This window comes from Hylobates moloch, unplaced genomic scaffold, assembly GCF_009828535.3.
Source record: "Hylobates moloch isolate HMO894 unplaced genomic scaffold, HMol_V3 SCAFFOLD_3, whole genome shotgun sequence".
Taxonomy (NCBI): domain Eukaryota; kingdom Metazoa; phylum Chordata; class Mammalia; order Primates; family Hylobatidae; genus Hylobates; species Hylobates moloch.
In genome coordinates, this window is record NW_026652278.1 from 24,869,048 (window position 1) to 24,891,896 (window position 22,849).

Here is a 22,849-nt window from a genome sequence, read left to right on the forward strand (position 1 = left end):
CATGGTCTGTATATTTCATAAGACTTAGACCTGCTATTTATCATTTTGTTCCAGGGACGTTCATTTTTTTCTTATGTTGGATAGTAAGGAACGTGAAGCCAGGAACTGTGTCAAGGATGTCCTGGTACTCTTGCCCTTCTTCCCATGAGAACTGAACACAGTGTCTTTCACTAAGTAGGTACTCAGTAAAAATTATTTAACTCAGATAGTGCATGAAGGAATAAATGAAGTCCTATGCTACATGGTTCAACCACCCATATGGTTAAAATCCCCAATACCCTTGTATTCTTTGATGGTCTTTCTCTTCATATTGAACCAGCAGATCTGTAACAATGTACATGAATTGCAATATCGCCTGACTCCATGCCAAATTTCCAAGTGTAAACATCACTATTCCTTTATGTCTGTCTTCCAGATCATACGCAACTTCTTTGGTGAATAATCTTAACACAGAGCCTACGGGGAGGGAATTCTGAGAAACATAGTTTCATTTTAGCTTAATTGCTACAGTGCAAAACTCCTGACAAGGCCATATTGTGGTGTTTGGTTATCATGGAGGAGATGTATTATAGGTACAGTCTTTGTTTTGTCTTGTTTCACTGAGGTAAATTTTGATAGACTACAGGTGAATCTCAAAAACAGTAACTAATTTGTTAAATGCATTAGTAACCAGTATACAGACAAAGCAAAAAACCCTCTCTTACCTTATTCCATTTGGGGCCAGAAGAAAATTTCACTGTAATGGCCAGTATTTAAATATTAGAAATTTTACTATAAAAAAGTAGTAGAAAATTTCAAAGGAAATGTTATCTGATACAGAAACTCTACCATCAGTCACTGAATGAATTTACAGATCACTCCCCTGTTTCAATTGTCTCATTTCACTTGGTGATACTTAGACTTGCAGATAGATATTACCACGCTCTGAACTATGATTTGAGACATCACAACCAGGTCAGCTTGGGAGACCTTTCCCACATCTCACCTGGTAAACCCAGGAGGAGTGCTCAACTATTTGGCAGAGCCAGGATTTCTGAGACCAACATGGACGTGAACATCTAAAAATGTGTTTGTGTTTTTTGTCTCCTTTATTCTCTTTACTTCTCCCTTTCTTTTTTAATCCTCATTCCTTATCTAGTTATCATTTTCCTCTATTGTCTCACCTACCTTTCTGTTTTTTCTTCTTTCTCCCACCATTCTTAATCTCCCAGCCAATCTAAGCTTGTATACTACAAGTTCTGTTATTTAGACCTCCTTTTATTTGTATTTGTATTTGTATTTTTTTTTTTTTTTTGAGACAGGGTCTCCCCTTGTCACCCAGGCTGGAGTGCAGTGGGGCAATCTCGGCTCACTCTCATTGCCTCATTGCAGATTCAAATTCCCAGGCTCAACTGATCCTCCCACCTTAACCTCTTGAGTAGCTGGGACTATAGGTTCATGCCACCATGTCTGGCTAATTTTGTTCATTTTTTGTTATTTGTTACCCAGACTGGTCTCAAACTCCTGGGTTCAAGGGATCCTCCTGCCTTGACCTCCCACAAATGCTGAGATTACAAGCATGAGCCATACCATGCCTGGCCTATTATTCCTTTCTAAATATCCCTCCATCCTTGACTCTATTTCTTGTATTCTCCCCATCCTTTGAAGCTCCACTCAGTATTCACTTCCCCAGGAATCTTCCTCTAAGTTCTCTAGTGGGCACTTCCTCTAAGTTCTATGGAAGGATCTCTCCCTCTGCAGAAATCCTAACCTCTGAGAATCAGTACCTACCTTTTGTCACTCAGTACCCACTGTCTTGAGTTGTTTTACAAATGTCCCTGCATAGTATTGTCCATAAACCACATATACGAGGAATTCCATTAGCTCAACAACAGCTTGCTGACACATCAAAAATTATTAATGAAAATACATGCTCTTTTCAAGGCCCCATTAATGTCCCTTTTCCATTTACTTCTTGCACTTCTCCTATTTTTTCTGTCATCACCTGATTTTCATTTACTTTTTCATGACCCTTCAGTTTCCCATAGTATAAGGCTGTGAGATCTGCTCAGGCTGGAGAATAATTTGTTTTATACTAGGAGCTAGACCATGTATAAGGACACAACTGTGATATGGTAAAGTATATTCTGTAATATGCTTGTAATTGCAGAGCATCTGGCCAGAGTGAATTACTGTCATTTAAACATTCATAAACAAATGGCATAATTTGTACGAACATACATGTACTGACTAGATTTTAGAACTTTCCAAGATGTTTCATTGGAAAGGCTAAAGGAAGATTGTTGTTTATTGCTGGGAATTTAAGAGATACATATCTCATGAGGAACTAACTCTTGATACATATCTTTGCCAAAACTCTTGTCCTATCAGACAAAACCATCTATTGTCTGATAGGAAAGAACTCCGTGGACTTGGGCAGTAGAGCCACAATATGGAAGTCACCCAATAACCTGAGATACCACTTGGAGATGAGTGTCTTACATAACAACAACAAACAAACAAAAATCTACCCAAGCAAGAAGACCTGCCTCAGACTATTGAATTAGAGAGTAATTTATCGTCATAACACATTGACTTTTTCTAGTGTCAGAGAGATCAGTCAAATACAAGGCTGGCCACAGGCTGATAGTAGTGGCTTAGGTGGATTTTGCCCACTTTGTATTGCCATACTCCATTCTTCTGATATCAGCACCCTAATATTCCTAGGAAACTATTCCTGCCTTGAGAGCCTGTGGTTTCAGTGGGTTGAACCCATCTCTCTTCGGATTCAGAATGAGCCTATGACCCAGAACTCACAATTACCATATTAGACCCTCCTCCTCCACAGTGATAAATGGACACGTAACTGAAAATTGGCCAATTAAAATTATTATTAGGACTTTTGTACATGTTGCAAAGAAAGAAGCATTACATTTACAGAGGGCTTATGTTTATAAGAAAGTCATCTTAAAGGTTCTAGGCTTCTCTGTGGAGAATGCCTGCCAGAGAAAACAGAATTAAGATACCGAGAAAACTTTTTGGTGATATCTTGTGCAAATTTGAATCCAGCCATAGGTGAACAAGGTACTCATGGTGTTAGTGGTGGAAGTTATCCAAGTTACCTGTGGTGAATCTGTACAGGTTTGCAGCAACCTCACTTCTTGCCTCCTCAGAAAAAAGAATTCTACTGAGGGGCATAAGGTAGAAAAGGAGACTGGGCCGGGTGTGGTGGCTCACATCTGTAATCTTAGCACTTTGGGAGGCCAAGGCAGGTGGATCACAAGGTCAAGAGATTGAGACCATCCTGGCCAACATGGTAAAATGCTGTCTCTACTAAAAATACAAAAAATAGCTGGGTGTGGTGGTGGTGCGCCTGTAGTCCCAGCTACTCGGGAGGCTGAGGCAGGAGAATCACTTGAACCCGGGAGGCAGAGTGAGCTGAGATTGTGCCAGTGCACTCCAGCCAGGCAACAGAATGAGGCTCCATCTAAAAAGAAAACAAAAAACAAAAAACAAAAGACTGAGGCATGTGTCAGAGCGGGAGTGGACATTTATTACAAAGCTTTAGAGAAGGAATGAAAGAAAGGAAAGAACACTTGGAAGAGGCCCAAGCGGGCATCTTGGAGATTAAGTGCCCCATTTGACCTTGAACCTAGGATTTTATATGTGACTGACTTCCACTGTTTTGCACTTTTCCCTTGATTCTTCCTTTAGGGTGAGCCACCTGCATGTGCGGTGGCCTACTAGTGCCTGGGAGGTGAGCCTGCACAGTGTGTTTACTGGAGTTGTATGCACTCACCTGAGGCATTCTTCCCTTTTCTGGTGGAATGCTCCTGGAAAGTTACACTCCGCTATTTTGCCTCTTAATGCACAAGCTTGAGGCCACTCACCCGATTCCTGATAGCTGCCAATTACCTATATCATGTGTGTTTATCTATTGGGGAACTGCTTTATGTTGGCGCTGGCTGCAACTACTTATTATTTTAGAGAGGCAGTGTGACAACCACCTGCCCATCACCTGACATTCCTAGTACCCACTACTCCCTAGGGGGAGCCCTGCTCATGCCTGACTAGTTACCTGATGTAACAAACAGCTTTCAGTTATGTGAGCATATAAATCTCCCTTTTCCAGTTAGTATATCAGTTTCTGATTGCCACTGTAACAAATTATCAAGAACTTAGTGGCTCAAAACAACATCAATTAACTTTTTTTTAATTTTATTTTTATTTATTTATTTATTTTGAGAGAGAATCTTGGTTATTCACCCAGGCTGGAGTGCAGTGGTGTGGTCTCGGCTCATTGCAAGCTTCGCCTCCCAGGTTCAAGTGATTCTACTGCCTCAGCCTCCTAAGTAGCTGGTACTACAGGTGCCCGCCACTGCGCCTGGCTAATTTTTTGTATTTTTAGTAGAGATGGGGTTTCTCCATGTTGGCCAGGCTGGTCTCGAACTCCTGACCTCAAGTAATTCACCCACCTCGGCCTCCCAAAATGCTGAGATTACAGGCATGAGCCACCGTGCCCAGCCCCAGTTTACTTTCTATACCTCTGGTGATCAGAAATCTGATTTCGCCCGGCTAAAGTCAAGCTATTGGCAGAGTTGGTTCCTTGTGGGGGCTCTTGAAAAAATCTGTTTCTTTGTGAAGGAAATCAAACTATTTTCCCCAAATATATTTCTTTCACATATTTTAAAATGGCTATTGCAGTACCAGCAGAATGAGGTGGCCCTGCAAAGCTGCCTTTGGTAGGGGCAAATTTGCGTCTATAGAGAATTTTCATTAATGCATCCATGCCTCATTTTCTAGGCATTTCTTGAATCTAGGAGAGTTTAACTGTGAGTCTGACACCTTTAAAAATCTGAAATAAATATTTAGCATTTATTCTGTCTGAGGGCTGCTACTTGTAAGACTTCACCTACATAATAAGACCCTCTGTGCTAGCCAAGCCTCTTCCTTTCTCCTTCCCATAACTTGTCACTAAAACCTGATTTATCAGTATAACCTGTTTTCAGCCATGCTCTGAGCCAACATCCTTTCTGTACTACTTTAAGATGGTATATAAGATTCTGTGCCTCATTGGGAGGTTGGGTCATCATTCTCAAGGCTCCTGTGTATACATGTTAAATAAATGTATATGTCTTTTCTTATATTAATCAATCTGCCTCAAGTCAGTGATTTTTCAGTGAACCTTTAGTGGGGAAGGGTCTTTGTCTCCTACACTTGCTTTTCTCTGCTTCTGGAGATTGCCCACATTTATTTCATCATGGCCCCTTCTCAAAGCCATCAGTGTAGCATTTTTTTCTTGTTCTGTCTCTGGCCTTTCTGTCTCCTTATAAAGACCTTAAGATTGCTTTGGGCCTCTTGGTTAATCCAGAATAATCTCCTCACCTCATGATCCTTCAATTAATCATATTTGCAACATACCTTTTACCATGTAAGATAATTTTTTTTTCACTCATTCTCTGCCTCAGCCCCTCGTACTGGACTACAGGCCCCACCACCCAGAATTTTTTGTATTTTATAGAGATCTCCTGACCTCGTGATCCGCCCGCCTCGGCCTCCCAAAGTGCTGGGATTACAAGCGTGAGCCACAGCGCCCGGCCGATAACATGTTTATAGGAATTAAGACATGGGCATCTTTGGTAGGGCTCACAGCATTATTCAGCCTACCACACAAATCCTATCAGTGTGATTTGGATTTCTATCACTTGAACCCTAAAGAGTTGTTCTGAACCCTTTATCCTCTGGTCCTTAAATCTCACAGAACATGTCTTTGTAGGCTGTAATCATGGCCCGAGCTGCAAGAAGAAAGACCAGAATACAAATGAGGCAGGAAGTAAGCAGGCCATTATACAGGGAAACATAAAACACAGAGGTCGACAAAGGATACCTAATAACCATTTGATGCAGGATTTTTCTCAGCCACTTTGCCACCTGGAGACCTCTGGCGGTGACGCCCCTGTCCTGGCCTTGCTTGGCCCCAGGTTTGCTGCAGGACTTGCCCTCCCCACTTGTCCCGCTGAGCTGTGCTTGGCTTGCACTCCAGCGGGGATCCTGTGGTCAACAGGGACTTTTATGGGCTCAGAACAGGGAGTGCATGCTGATTGGTTTGGGAATATGCAAAAACAAAAGCGCCACTCAAAGGTGGGCACAATAGTGTAAAAAAACAATTAGGGAAGGTTAGGTATATGTAAAATAGGTGAAGGATAGGGACCAATCAGAGGAAACCATGCCAAACAGGAAGAGAGTTTCTCAATGCAGTCTGTGGATTTACCTGAGACTTGTAGCCTGGCTTTTAGGCTTTAAACTGTCTTTGGTTTGAAGGTGGGGTTTCACCAGGGACCCGCCCCTGTCTGCCTAGGATTTGTCTGCCTCCTGCCACTATCACATTTTTGAAAGATAAGCCATATACTGTATTCTTCAGTGGGGATCCACCTGCTTTCTCTTAGAATACTTATTTCCTTTCAAAATGATGTGAATCTCGTTATTTTTCTGGAGTCTGGAAGTTCTGAAGACTTCAGGCAAGTGATGACACACCTTCAATTCACTGTATGCAGGGCAGGGGCTTCTAGGCCACTCCATTGAGCAAACTTCTAGTTCAAGCTAAATATCAAGGGAGAAAGCAACACACATTGCAAGAAGGTCTTGATCTTGCTCCAAGAACTCACTTTATATGAACCCCTCACAGCAAGAAGCTTCTGTAGCTGCTCTTCCAAGGGCCAAGAGGCCATGACCGATTAAAACAGATCTAGGGCTCCCTGCCAAGGGAAACCACAGGAGCTGGCTTAGCCCTTGTTCAGTGAGGACTGTGTCACTAATAGAATCTGTTCTTTGAGTCTTGTTAACACTTGCATTACTACAATGGGGCTTTACATCTCAGGCTGTGTGTCTTCTCTAGCCCTTGCATTAGCCCTTGTAAAGAATTTAATTTGTTTGAACAGGAGTACTTAAAAGCCTCCCAAAGAATTGAAAGCGTTTGACAAGTTAAACCCTAACAATGTGGTTATGTTTTTCTATATAATTTCGAAAAATAATATGTATTAACTGCTAAGAGTAACCAATTCTAGAATATATTAAAATGATTTGTACAGTTTTAAGCAAATTTTCCATTATCTTTATAGCATCACTGTAAAAAGAGTATTTTATATCCTTTTTAATAGAATTAAAAAACTGAGGGTCAGAAAATATAATTTATTTGCATAATATCAGATTGTTTGAAGTGGCATCCCTGGGACTTTAATTCAAGACTAATCTATACTATTGCATTATACCAAAGCTGCTGTTAAAAAACAATAATTAGGATTTTAGTGCATTAGAGCTCATAAGTCTATTCCATATACATCATCTAACTTTGTAATGCCCCAAATATTTAAACTATTTGCCTGAAGGAACATAGCAGATTAGTGGCTTAGTTGCAGCTGGAAGCTGCTCTCAGGGACATTCTATCATGTCTATTTCCATGGCATCATAACATGCCAGTAATAGGCACAGGGCCATTTAATATGTGCTTCTCTTTTCTCAATGGCAGTGAGACATTCTAGTCTAATTATTCAAATGGGCATATCGTTAACTAAGAAGGTACATTCAGGCCGCTTGGAGGCCATGAGAATAACTCAAGGGAAGGTAATAGCAGTGGGAAGCCCTGGTTGCCCTAAAGCCAGGTCTTAAGGAGCAGTATGTGGGCATTTGGCCCCTGCCCTCAGGACCTCAGTGGGATAACCTTGATGACTCACTGGAAAAGTGATCTGTGGCACAGACTTTGGCATCAAATAAATCTGTGCTAGGTTGGACTGGCTTGGCTCATTATAGACTTGATGGCCTTGGACATTTGTTTTCTGATCTATAAAGTGGGATGCAACTAAAGCCTACTTCATGAAGAAGCTGTGCCAGCTAACTGAAATGATGCATATAAAGTACTTCACACTTCCTAGCACAAATGGAGAGGGAGACTAGAGAGAGGAGATGTCTTCACTTGGAGGTATTGATACGGTTGAGGCTAGATGGGAAAGAAAGGGCAATGGGATTGAATGTTGGATTTGTGTTCTGCTTTGTTCTCAAAATTGATTCTCAGCTGTTATCAAACTTGTCTTGTTTTCCTTACTCTGTCATTGACATAGCCATAGACAACTTATAAGGTACTTGAAAAGGGACTTAGCTCTTTGAATTCTCACAACCAGTCTATGAGAGAGATGCTGAGGAGTGAGTCAGATCCTGACACGGGGAGAGGAACTTGCTGATGGTTACACTTTGAACATCTGGCAGGGCAGAGGCCAGAAATTATCTCTGTTATCTTTAGCTGGACAGCCTCCCCTTGGCTCACCAAGACAAACACAGCAGAGCCATGAAGCTGAATGTTAGAACGTCATCAAAAATCATCCATTAGCCTTCCCCCCAAAGTAAGACTTCACTGTGCCAACGTCTCCGCTGGACAGCTCCTTGAAACCCTAGGCTGATCCTCCTTTCACTGGGCAATTCCCCTTTACACTGTGCTCAAACCTGCCTCCAGTCCGCAGTTTCACCATTCACTCAGGGTGCAAGCTTTGTGTTTTCCTGTATTTTTCAAAGCACAAGTAGTCTGCTCTATCAAAAAGGACCAACTCATTGTTCCTTAAATAAGTTGGCCTATATTGGCCTATTGTAAATACTCTTCTTTAATTAATCTCCAGGGGGTCTAAAATATATTTTCCCTCATTCTATTTCTGGTTAAACTATAACTCCTAAAATATGTCTCTGTGTATAAACTTCTAAATTAAACTAATTTGCTCATCCTTCACTAACTTTCATAGTCCCTTCTCCTTTGAATGTAAAGTATTTATTTTCTGAGTATTTGGCAATTGATCACACACACAGATTTGTGGCACCATTAACGTGCATTCATGCCTTACTTATATTGGGTTATTTTTGAGAGCAAAAGAGTGCCATCTTTACTTTATTTTATCTTCATCTTGCAAACAAGTATTTGGCACATAGTAAAAAGTTCAAATAATTTTTATTTGATTTGATTGGATTAAAATCTAATATTACAGAAATGTTAAGTCCGGAATTAAGGTTCCACATACTTCACATTAATAGTGTCTTTTTGTTGAGTCCCTACTATACAACATATGCTTTGCTGAGTGATCTTCATGCATTATATGATCTAACACTTGGAATGATTCAATACCAGAAATATATTCACCATCATTTGACATATGACTAAACTGAGACATAAATGGGTTAAGTAACTTGTCCAGATGTATACAGTTGGTAAAATGATGGAGTTCAGCTTTTATGCCAGGAAGTCTGATGGCAGAATTCATACTTTTTAACTTACTACTATATTCTTCTAAAGATTTGGTTGATTCTGTGATTCCCTTGCACACAGCAGGAACACAGTAAGAGTGGTTGCTTGATAATGTCAGCAGCTGCTAATAATGTTGACTGATGAGATGCCAATTAGGAAAGCTGTTCTTACCTCAAGTTCCAGGAAACTGAACTGTCTCTAAATGCAGAATTTCTAATACAGTTTGGATTCTCTTCCACCTACAGTAAAAGAGGGGGAAATTCCATAAGAAGCCTCTGGTAATTAGAAGTCAGATTTTAACTACAGTGTTGTTGGTATGTTTAAAATTCATCTTTTTGGTTTTACTGCCACCTGCAAGATCTGAAAGCCTTTTCCATTGTTGCACACTTGCTCCTTGCAACATGCAAATACCTAAGGGACCTCAGTGAAAATTCATTTTTATAGAAATTCCTTTCTCATCATAATTGGCCAGCTGCTATATTTTCCGCAGAATGTGCCTAAAACATACATTTTTTTTTTTTATCTCTAATAGAAATGTTACTTGTCCTTCTCTCATAAGCAATGGGTGAGAACGTCTAACCTTGAAGACAGAGAAATAGGAGAGATTATTCTATTTAGGGTAAAATATCCTCTTAGAATTCATGGTAATTTTTTGTCCTCTGAACGAATGTTTCAAACTACCTCTGAGTTCTTCATCCGCATGTAGATCGGAAGTTTTGTTTTTGCATGATTTGTCTTTTTTCATAATTTGAATTTTTATTGTTAATAACTTGGAAGCCTCCATATCATCTTGGTATATTTGTAACCATCCAATGGGTTTACCTTGCCTGCTGCCTAGATAGAACTGATATCTCATGACAGGAGAATTGCAATGGAGAAAGAGTAATTCAGAGCTGGCTGTGCGAGAGAGAGGAGTTTTATTATCACTCAAGTCTCCCCAAAACCTTGGAGATCAGAGTTTTTAAGAATAGTTTGGTGGGTAGGGGCTTGGGAAGTGGGGAGTACTGATTGGTTGGGTTGGAGATGAAATCATAGGGGGTCAAATGATTCTTCTTGCTGTCTTCTGTTCCTGGGCGGGGTCACAGAAATGGTTGAGCCAGATTACTGGCCTGGGAGGTGTCAGCTGGTGCATCAGGTGCAGGGGCTTCAAAATATCTCAAGCGTTGATTGTAGGTTTCACAATAGTGATGTTATCTCTAGGAGCAATTTGGAGAGGTTTAGACTTTTGCAGCCTGGGCTGCATGGTCCCTAAACTGTAATTTCTAATCTTGTAGCTAATTTGTTAGTCCTGCAAAGGCAGGCTGGTCCCCAGGCAGCAAGGGGGTCTTTTCAGGAAAGGGCTATTATGAATTTTGTTTCAGAGTCAAACTATAAACTAAATTCCTTTCCAAGATTACTTCAGCCTATGCCCAGGAATGAACAAGGGCAGTTTAAAGTTAGAAGCAAGACGGAGTCGGTTAGGTCTGATGTCTTTCTTTGTGGTAATTTTTGCATATGAAGTTTCGTATTTAGAATACATGTGCTGTTTATAAGGAAGAGAGAGAGATTTCACTTCTTTGACACCTTTATATTTGGGTAGTTAACAGTCTTTTCTCCTGGAAATTAATTAGGCTTTGATTGGATCCCTAACAAAAGGTCACTGTAACCTACCTGTCATAATGGATATGACAGCAAAACAGTTAACTTAGTATAGGTCACATAGCAACGGCAAGCTAGGAATGGTCAAAGAAGCAGTCCTACCCTTTATCTAGAAATGCCCATCTTTCATACTTCCTTTTATAGAATAAAGGCAAATCTAGGACAACTGGTGTCATATCTCATGATCTTCAAACTGCATGGTCTTCTCCAGAGTTCTCCAACTTTTATGACCTCAGACTCACTGGGACAGATTTTTAGGTTAGAGATACATGAACTCCAGGATACAGATACCACAAGTATTGAATAAGACATGGGAATTCCTGGTCGTAAGAGAAATATAAGCTGTGAAAGGAAAATAAATCTCAAGACCCGGGAATCACTAGGCTGAAGGAAAAAGTCAAGCTGGGAGCTGCATCAGAAAAACTTGCCTGCCATTTTATTCTTAAATAAGATAGCTAAAAATATAAAAAGCTATATACCTTCTTCACAATTTGCCCACAAGGAAATTCCTTGTGAACAAAGGACAGACAGAACTTAGGCATCCCTCTGCTCACCTGAGACAAAATGCCCATCTAATTGCTTCCTCTGCCCTATTGTTTCACCAAACCAGACTAAGGCATAAGTGACTATTCCTCTACCTTCCTCTCACATGTAAATTCTGTATCTGGTGAAAAGCTAATCAGAGACTCAAAAGAAAGCAACCATTTGTCTCTTATCTACCTATGACCTGGAAGCCCCTTTCCCTGCCTTGAGTTGTCATGCCTTTTCTGGATCAGACCAATGTACATCTTTTTTTTTTTTTTTTTTTTTTTTTTTTTTTTTTTTTTTTTTTGAGATGGAGTCTCGCTCTGTCACCCAAGCTGGAGTGCAGTGGTGCAATCTCAGCTTACTGCAAGCTCCACCTCCCGGGTTCATGCCACTCTCCTGCCTCAGCCTCCTGAGTAGCTGGCTGGGACTACAGGCGCCCGCCACCACACCCGGCTAATTTTTTGTCTTTTTAGTGGAGACTTGGTTTCACCATGTTAGCCAGGATGGTCTCGATCTCCTGACCTTGTGATCCACACACCTCGGCCTCCTAAAGTGCTGGGATTACAGGTGTGAGCCATCGCGCCCAGCCAGACCAATGTACATCTTACATATATTCATCGATTTCTCATGTCTGCCTAAAATGTATGAAACCAAGCTGTGCCCCAACCACCTTGGGTGCCAGTTGTCAGGACCTCCTGAGGCTGTGTCGTGGGTGCATCCTTAACCTTGACAAAATAAACTTTCTAAATGGACTAAGATCCACCTCAGATACTTTTGGGCTCACAAGGTGAATCTGATGATTTACCAGACTTGGATCCCACTGATTTTAACCACATTCTGGTCAGTTTGACTGAATTCAGCCCCCCTGAAGAAGGCTCTGAGTGAATAAATAGCACTAACTGGGAGATGGGATAGGAGGCCTCAGCTTTACTTCTGGTTTAAACAGTAACTTATTGTGAGTATTGGACAAGTCATGTAACCATGCTGTTTCTTCATCATAAAAGTGTGAAGGTTGTATTAGATCATCTTAGTAACCTCTAGGATCTAAAACTAATATTCTGTGATAGGTAAAAATAGTTTGAAATAGAAATAGATGGGTAGCTTGGCCAATTTTATACCCCCTCTCTGCTGCCTTCCTCTTTGCAGTCCAGAAAACAAGGCCACAGCCACCCACAATCTGCTTCTATTTTTGAGGGGTGCCTTAGCCAAGGAAAGCCACACAATCAAGAGAAGCAAAGATAGTTTTTAGGAGGTTTTCTGTCTACATTCAAGTCACAAGTGACAAGGCATGTTTTCAGAGGAAGGAGGAAATGCACTGGGTTTGTAGCAAGAAAAGAAAAAGATAAACTCGGTGGAGCCAAGATGGCCGAATAGGAACAGCTCCGGTCTCCAGCTCCCAGCCCCAGCAACACAGAAGACGGGTGATTTCTGCATTTCTGCTTGAGGTACCGGTTTCATCTCACTAGGGAGTGCCTAACAGTGGGTGCAGGACAGTTGGTGAAGCGCACTGTGCACGAGCCGAAGCAGGGCGAGGGGTCAGGGGGTTCCCTTTCCTAGTCAAAGAAAGGGGAAACAGACGGCACCTGGAATATCGGGTCAGTCCCATCCTAATACTGCGCCTGGAAAACGGCACACTAGGAGATTGTGTCCCGCACCAGGCTCGGAGGGTCCTATGCCCACGGAGTCTCGCTGATTGCTAGCACAGCAGTCTGAGATAAAGCTGCAAGGCAGCAGCGAGGCTGGGGGAGGGGCGCCCGCCATTGCCCAGGCTTGCTTAGGTAAACAAAGCAGCCAGGAAGCTCCAACTGGGTGGAGCCCATCACAGCTCAAGGAGGCCTGCCTGCCTCTGTAGGCTCCACCTCTGGGGGCAGGGCACAGACAAACAAAAACCCAGCAAGAACCTCCACAGACTTAAATGTCCCTGTCTGACTGACAGCTTTGAAGAGAGTAGTGGTTCTCCCAGCACGCAGCTGGAGATCTGAGAACGGACAGACTGCCTCCTAAAGTGGGTCCCTCACCCCTGAGCAGCCTAACTGGGAGGCATCCCCCCAGTAGGGACAGACTGACACCTCAGGCAGCCGGGTACTCCTCTGAGACAAAACTTTCAGAGGAACTATCAGACAGCTGAATTTGTGGTCTCATGAAAATCCGCTGTTCTGCAGCCACCGCTGCTGACACCCAGCCAAACAGGGTCTGGAGTGGACCGCTAGTAAACTCCAACAGACCTGCAGCTGAGGGTCCTGTCTGGTAGAAGGAAAACTAACAAACAGAAAGGACACCCACACCAAAAACCCATCTGTACATCACCATCATCAAAGACAAAAAGTAGATAAAACCACAAAGATGGGGAAAAAACAGAGCAGAAAAACTGGAAACTCTAAAAAACAGAGCACCTCTCCTCCTCCAAAGGAACGCAGTTCCTCACCAGCAACGGAACAAAGCTGGATGGAGGATGACTTTGACAAGTTGAGAGAAGAAGGCTTCAGACGATCAAACTACTCTGAGCTACGAGAGGAAATTCAAAACAATAGCAAAGAAATTAAAAACTTTGAAAAAAAATTAGAAGAATGGATAACTAGAATAACCAATGGAGAGAAGGGCTTAAAAGAGCTGATGGAGCTGAAAGCCAAGTTTCAAGAACTACGCGAAGATTGCAGAAGCCTCAGTAGCAGATGCGATCAACTGGAAGAAAGGGTATCACTGATGGAAGATGAAATGAATGAAATGAAGAGAGAAGGGAAGTTTAGAGAAAAAAGAAATGAACAAAGCCTCCAAGAAATTTGGGACCATGTGAAAAGACCAAACCTACGTCTGATTGGTGTACCTGAAAATGATGGGGAGAATGGAACCAAGTTGGAAAACACTCTGCAAGATATTATCCAGGAGAACTTCCCCAATCTAGCAAGGCAGGCCAGCATTCAGATTCAGGAAATACAGAGAACGCCACAAAGATACTCCTCGAGAAGAGCAACTCCAAGACACATAATTGTCAGATTCACCAAAGTTGAAATGAAGGAAAAAATGTTAAGGGAGGCCAGAGAGAAAGGTCGGGTTACCACAAAGGGAAGCCCATCAGACTAACAGCTGATCTCTCAGCAGAAACTCTACAAGCCAGAAGAGAGTGGGGGCCGATATTCAACATTCTTAAAGAAAAGAATTTTCAACCCAGAATTTCATATCCAGCCAAACTAAGCTTCATAAGTGAAGGAGAAATAAAATACTTTACAGACAAGCAAACGCTGAGTGATTTTGTCACCACCAGGCCTGCCCTAAAAGAGCTCCTGAAGGAAGCACTAAACATGGAAAGGAACAACCGGTTCCAGCCACTGCAAAAACACGCCAAATTGTAAAGACCATCGAGGCTAGGAAGAAACTATAGCAACTAACGAGCAAAATAACCAACTAACATCATAATGACAGGATCAGATTCACACATAACAATATTAACGTTAAATGTAAATGGGCTAAATGCTCCAATCAAAAGACACAGACTGGCAAACTGGATAAGGAGTCAGGACCCATCAGTGTGCTGTATTCAGGAAACCCATCTCACGTGCAGAGACACACATAGACTCAAAATAAAGGGATGGAGGAAGATTTATCAAGCAACTAGAAAACAAAAAAAGGCAGGGGTTGCAATCCTAGTCTCTGATAAAATAGACTTTAAACCAACAAAGATCAAAAGAGACAAAGAAGGCCATTACATAATGGTAAAGGGATCAATTCAACAAGAAGAGCTAACTATCCTAAATATATATGCACCCAACACAGGAGCACCCAGATTCATAAAGCAAGTCCTCAGTGACCTACAAAGGGACTTAAACTCCCACACAATAATAATGGGAGATTTTAACACCCCACTGTCAACATTAGACAGATCAACGAGACAGAAAGTTAACAAGGATATCCAGGAATTGAACTCAGCTCTACATAAAGTGGACCTAATAGACATCTACAGAACTCTCCACCCCAAGTCAACAGAATATACATTTTTTTCAGCACCACACCACACCTATTCCAAAACTGACCACATAGTTGGAAGTAAAGCTCTCCTCAGCAAATGTAAAAGAACAGAAATTATAACAAACTGTCTCTCAGACCACAGTGCAATCAAACTAGAACTCAGGATTAAGAAACTCACTCAAAACTGCTCAACTACATGGAAACTGAACAACCTGCTCCTGAATGACTATTGGGTACATAATGAAATGAAGGCAGAAATAAAGATGTTCTTTGAAACCAACAAGAAAAAAAAGACACAACATACCAGAATCTCTGGGACACGTTCAAAGCAGTGTGTAGAGGGAAATTTATAGCACTAAATGCCCACAAGAGAAAGCAGGAAAGATCCAAAATTGACACCCTAACATCACAATTAAAAGAACTAGAAAAGCAAGAGCAAACACATTCAAAAGCTAGCAGAAGGCTAGAAATAACTAAAATCAGAGCAGAACTGAAGGAAATAGAGACACAAAAAACCCTTCAAAAAATTAATGAATCCAGGAGCTGGTTTTTTGAAAAGATCAACAAAATTGATAGACCGCTAGCCAGACTAATAAAGAAGAAAAGAGAGAAGAATCAAATAGATGCAATAAAAAACGAAAAAGGGGATATCACCACCGATCCCACAGAAATACAATCTACCATCAGAGAATACTACAAACACCTCTATGCAAATAAACTAGAAAATCTAGAAGAAATGGATAAATTCCTCGACAAATACACCCTCCCAAGACTAAACCAGGAAGAAGTTGAATCTTTGAATAGACCAATAACAGGTTCTGAAATTGTGGCAATAATCAATCGCTTACCAACCAAAAAGAGTCCAGGACCTGATGGATTCACAGCTGAATTCTACCAGAGGTACAAGAAGGAACTGGTACCATTCCTTCTGAAACTATTCCAATCGATAGAAAAAGAGGGAATCCTCCCTAACACATTTTATGAAGCCAGCATCATCCTGATACCAAAGCCAGGCAGAGACACAACCAAAAAAGAGAATTTTAGACCAATATCCTTGATGAACATTGATGCAAAAATCCTCAATAAAATACTGGCAAACCGAATCCAGCAGCACATCAAAAAGCTTATCCACCATAATCAAGTGGGCTTCATCCCTGGGATGCAAGGCTGGTTCAACATACGCATATCAATAAATGTAATCCAGCATATAAACAGAACCAAAGACAAAAACCACATGATTATCTCAATAGATGCAGAAAAGGCCTTTGACAAAATTCAACAACCCTTCATGCTAAAAACTCTCAATAAATTAGGTATTGATGGGACGTATCTCAAGATAATATGAGCTATCTATGACAAACCCACAGCCAATATCATACTGAATGGGCAAAAACTGGAAGCATTCCCTCTGAAAACTGGCACAAGACAGGGATGCCCTCTCTCACCGCTCCTATTCAACATAGTGCTGGAAGTTCTGGCCAGAGCAATCAGGTAGGAGAAGGAAATAAAGGGTATTCAATTAGGAAAAGAGGAAGTCAAATTGTCCCTGTTTGCAGATGACATGATTGTATATCTAGAAAACCCCATTGTCTCAGCCCAAAATCTCCTTAAGCTGATTAGCAACTTCAGCAAAGTCTCAGGATACAAAATTAATGTACAAAAATCACAAGCATTCTTGTACACCAATAACAGACAAACAGAGAGCCAAATCATGAGTGAACTCCCATTCACAATTGTTTCAAAGAGAATAAAATACCTAGGAATCCAACTTACAAGGGATGTGAAGGACCTCTTCAAGGAGAACTACAAACCACTGCTCAATGAAATAAAAGAGGATACAAACAAATGGAAGAACATTCCATGCTCATGGGTTGGAAGAATCAATATCGTGAAAATGGCCATACTGCCCAAGGTAATTTATAGATTCAATGCCATCCCCATCAAGCTACCAATGACTTTCTTCACAGAATTGGAAAAAAACTACTTTAAAGTTCATATGGAACCAAAAAAGAGCCCGCATCGCCAAGTCAGTCCTAAGCCAAAAGAACAAAGCTGGAGGCATCACGCTACCTGACTTTAAACTATACTACAAGGCTACAGTATCCAAAACAGCATGGTACTGGTACCACAACAGAGACATAGATCAATGGAACAGAACAGAGCCCTCAGAAATGATGCCGCATAGCTACAACTATCTGATCTTTGACAAACCTGACAAAAACAAGAAATGGGGAAAGGATTCCCTATTTAATAAATGGTGCTGGGAAAACTGGCTAGCCATATGTAGAAAGCTGAAACTGGATCCCTTCCTCACACCTTATACAAAAATTAATTCAAGATGGATTAAAGACTTAAATGTTAGACCTAAAACCATTAAAATCCTACAAGAAAACCTAGGCAATACCATTCAGGACATAGGCATGGGCAAGGACTTCATGTCTAAAACACCAAAAGCAATGGCAACAAAAGCCAAAATTGACAAATGGGATCTAATTAAACTAAAGAGCTTCTGCACAGCAAAAGAAACTACCATCAGAGTGAACAGGCAACCTACAGAATGGGAGAAAATTTTTGCAACCTACTCATCTGACAAAGGGCTAATATCCAGAATCTACAATGAACTCAAACAAATTTACAAGAAAAAAACAAACAACCCCATCAAAAAGTGGGCAAAGGACATGAACAGACACTTCTCAAAAGAAGACATTTATGCAGCCAGAAAACACATGAAGAAATGCTCATCATCACTGGCCATCAGAGAAATGCAAATCAAAACCACAGTGAGATACCATCTCACACCAGTTAGAATGGCCATCATTAAAAAATCAGGAAACAACAGGTGCTGGAGAGGATGTGGAGAAATAGGAACACTTTTACACTGTTGGTGGGACTGTAAACTAGTTCAACCATTGTGGAAGTCAGTGTGGCGATTCCTCAGGGATCTCGAACTAGAAATACCATTTGACCCAGCCATCCCATTACTGGGTATATACCCAAAGGACTATAAATCATGCTGCTATAAAGACACATGCACACATATGTTTATTGCGGCACTATTCACAATAGCAAAGAATTGGAACCAACCCAAATGTCCAACAACAATAGACTGGATTAAGAAAATGTGGCACATATACACCATGGAATACTATGCAGCCATAAAAAATGATGAGTTCGTGTCCTTTGTAGGGACATGGATGAAACTGGAAAACATCATTCTCAGTAAACTATCGCAAGGACAAAAAACCAAACACCGCATGTTCTCACTCATAGGTGGGAATTGAACAATGAGAACTCATGGACACAGGAAGGGGAACATCACACTCCGGGGACTGTTGTGGGGTGGGGGGACGGGGGAGGGACAGCATTAGGAGATACACCTAATGCTAAATGACGAGTTAATGGGTGCAGGAAATCAACATGGCACATGGATACATATGTAACAAACCTGCACATTGTGCACATGTACCCTAAAACCCTAAAGTATAATAAAAAAAAAAAAAAAAAAAGATAAACTCTTGATAAGCTGAGAGAATCTGTTGTAGAATCTTGAAAACACATTTACCCTTGATCAACCCCTCTGATAAATCTTAAACTTTAGGAGGGCTCTTTGCCCTATTTTTCATCTGTAATCTTTTGTGAACTTTGTAAGATAACTACAGTTGTATGCTAAAAGTCAAAAACAATTCAGATGGGGGGAGAGGAGATAAAACAGAAATTTTTTTAAAAAGTTGGCCATAAGTATATATATATTTCTCCAGACACATATTTAGCAAGAATTAACTAAGGATATTGGTGTGTTATTCTCTTAAATAAGTGTTTCTCCAAATTCACTCCATGGATCATAAATATAATTCTCTCTAAATGCTCCTAGAAATTTCTTGTATTTTGGTATACAAATTTAGAGAATATTATCACCCTACATGCAGCTCCATCGTGTGTATTAGAATATTAAAGGTATTGGTAAGTCCAGCAGTTAAAACATAATAAATGCTTATTAAACTTAATTATCAAAATGTCCTGCTTCCCTCCCCCAAAACTGCATGTGTCAGTTACCTACATGGCTAGTGTTCTGTGGAAAACAGACTGCCAGTTAGAATTGTTTGAGTTATACACAGAGCAACTGCAAAACTCTGAAAGTTGCCGTTAACGTTGTAGTCATCACAAATATGTGTAGCAGTTAGACCATTTTTTGTTTGTTTGTTGAAAGATGCCATTAAGGAATGCAATCACTTGAGGAAGTGATGCACATTTTTTTCTAAGTCACAGTAATTCACCTTGCATGGTAGTGACAGAGTAAGGAAAACATTATTTCAAACAGAGCACAGTCAATGCTCCTGGCAGAGGTGTGGGAAGGAGGATATCTCTTGTCTTCATGACAGTTTTTCTCTTTAAGATGCTAAACTGAATTGCTTTCTTCCAGGATTTTTAATGGACAGCTGATTTTTCAGGGGAATTTAAAGTCAATTGGTTTTGGATATACCATAACTTCAGCTGGGCATGCTTTTATTTTTTCTTCTTATAAATTTAATAAAAAACTATCAGCAGACAAACGGCTATCATCTGCAATAGAAGCAGTGAGAATTTCAAACATCTGATTTTCTATTGCTGTGTACACTGGGATTCATGGAATGAATTAGCCTTAGGAGTCTGGTTACCTACTAGATTTGCACGTTGCAGTTGCTCGAGCAATGGAGGAGTAGACAAAATTTATAAGTTCTAATGTTGACTCTGTGATCCATATGACTTTTGCTATGTAAGTATCATACTACATACCACAGTTTCCTCATGTGGAAAATGGACTCTATCACGGCCACTATGTAGAGACCAAATGTATTAAATGACATAAACATATGAAATAACTTTGTAGACCCAAACACTCTAGTACCTAAATGGCTACTTAGGCAACTGTGCTGATTTTTAAGCTCTTGTCTCCTAGCTTCAAACCCGTCCTTATGTTTGTTATTCCATGTTGCTGGAAGCTAGATGTCCACTACATTTCTGGTTTGCTAGACGCTCTTTGTTAAATTCTACCAATAGGTCACACTATTAGGCAGCCAGAAAGCTGGAGAAAGGAAGATATTTCCTCTGTTTGCCTCGTGTTAGCATTTTATTTATTGTTCTTTTGGGCTTCCTATCCTATAAGGAACACCCTAGCAAAGGTCACGTTTGCAGCCGCAGTTTATTCTAGTACTACTTGTTGATTCCACGTTAAGGTTTTTACAATTGCAGAACCATCCTCCTGGTGTACCTCAGAGATTCTAGTACCAGTCTAACAGCACCCTTTCTTCAGAATTCTGGTTCCCAAACAAATGGGGCTTCTCTTAGATTAGTGATACCAACATTCGCCAAGCAATAACTTCTTATTTTCACAGGTTTGATTTTTCCTTCCTGTGAACTCCAAGTTTCCAAGTTTCTAAACTCTTCTCATTGTTCTCACCTCCATTGTTGATATCTGCTTTCTGTGGTATCTCAGATCTTTATAATTTCATGAAACTTGAATGGTTTTCAATACCTAAATAACACCTCTGTATAAATGGCATTATTTTTCCTCTCTTGAGTCCTTACAAATTTATGATCCAGGATTTTTTTCCCTACCACATATTTGCTCTTGGTTTGCATAATGAAATACATAGGCTTAGTCTTTACTTCTATAAAAAATCATGGCATAGTCTTCTATGGAAAACAACCATGGTCTTATTTCTATAAAAAATATAAGTTCTTTATTATTCATTCATTCAACAATTTACAGTTAAATATCTTATTCTCTTGGTTTAGCTTAATGGTCCCACTTCTGCTGGAGACATGAACTGAATAAATAGTTTTCTTTGCTTTTAAAACTACTGAGAATTTAAGTGCAATTGCTATATAGGACAACCATCTTTTGAGTTCATAGTTGAGAAATAATTGGGAGTAGTGGGGATTGTGCAAACTGGAAAGTGCACTCTGAAGGGATAGCCCTGTTTTCAGGTACAGCTCACTGTTAACAGAGACAAATGTAGACTCAGAATTTCTGAATTTTTCTTTCTTTCTCTTTTTAAACAAAGGACAAGAAATAGAGATTTTTATTTGAATCTTCTGATTTTAAAATATTAGCCACTTTTTAAAAATAAAATAATATGCAGGATACCTTTGTGCAAGACATACAAAGCTCACTTGTAAACCAGATTTGATCCCCTGAGTGCCAAATGGCAACTTCTATTTTACAGAATCCAACACCTGTGACTGACAGCCTGATTTGAATGCATATTCTCATGCTATATAATAATCATGTTAGCAGCAAAAGAGGGCGGACAAACATTTTCTAATCAAGAAGAAAGATTATGTTATTAATAGAAGCAATTGAACATATAATCATGATTTCAAAAAGATCTATTGCTGAACAAGTGTGCTCTATTTCTGGAACCATTTAGGCAAAGTATAACATTGCAAAAGTCACTGTTAGGAATTGATATAGAATTAGAAAGATACCATTATAAAATGCTATTTTACAATACTTGAAAATAATTAATATAATCTAAATATAGACCTTGAAATACTAACATCACATTTAAGACAAATGAGTTGTGCAGCACTTGCATGTAATAAATCACTGTTACTGCTTGAAAAAATGTGGTTAACACTGATGGAGGCAAACACAGAATGGCCTTTTTAGTAGCAAGTTTTCAGAACTCTTTTTAGGGGAATGAACAGAGTTAATATAAACTGAGAGATATTTTTGCTTATCGTGGCAGATGGAGAAGGTAGTATTTATATTGTGAAGATTTTGTTTTTGAAGTGTAATTGAGTTTTCAAATCAATCATGTAATCAACAAGTCAATCATTTTAAGTTCCTATTCCTAGTAAATGCTTCAGCAATATCTAATACACTCTGTTTTTCCTTTCCTCTGCTTGTTTTCAAGTGATTCCATTTGCCTGGATGTATTCCCCCTCCTACTGCTTGTCCAATTGCCAGTTTTAAAATTGTTACTTATGGAACAGTTTTTTTTATTATGATAAAAAATATAACGCAAAATCTTTCCACTTAAAGTGTACAGCACACTATGGTTAACAATATGCACATTGTTGTACAGCATATCTCTAAATCATTTTCATCTTGCATGACTGAAAATGCATACACATTGAACATCAACCATGCAATTACGCCTCCCTAGACCCTGGCAACCACCATTCTATTTTTAGCTTTGATGAGTTTGACTATTCAGGATATCTCATAAAAGTGGAGTCTTACAGTGTTCGTTTTTCTGTCACTGGTTTATTTTGCTTAGCATGATATCCTCAAGATTCATTCATGATGTAGCATGTGACAGATTTCCTTCTTTTACAAGGCTGAATAATATTCCCTTGTGTGTGTGTTTTATCTGTATAAACATATATAACAAATAACATATATAACACAAATAACATATATAACATCTGTATATGTTATATATGGATAACATATACATAACATATATTTCAGGC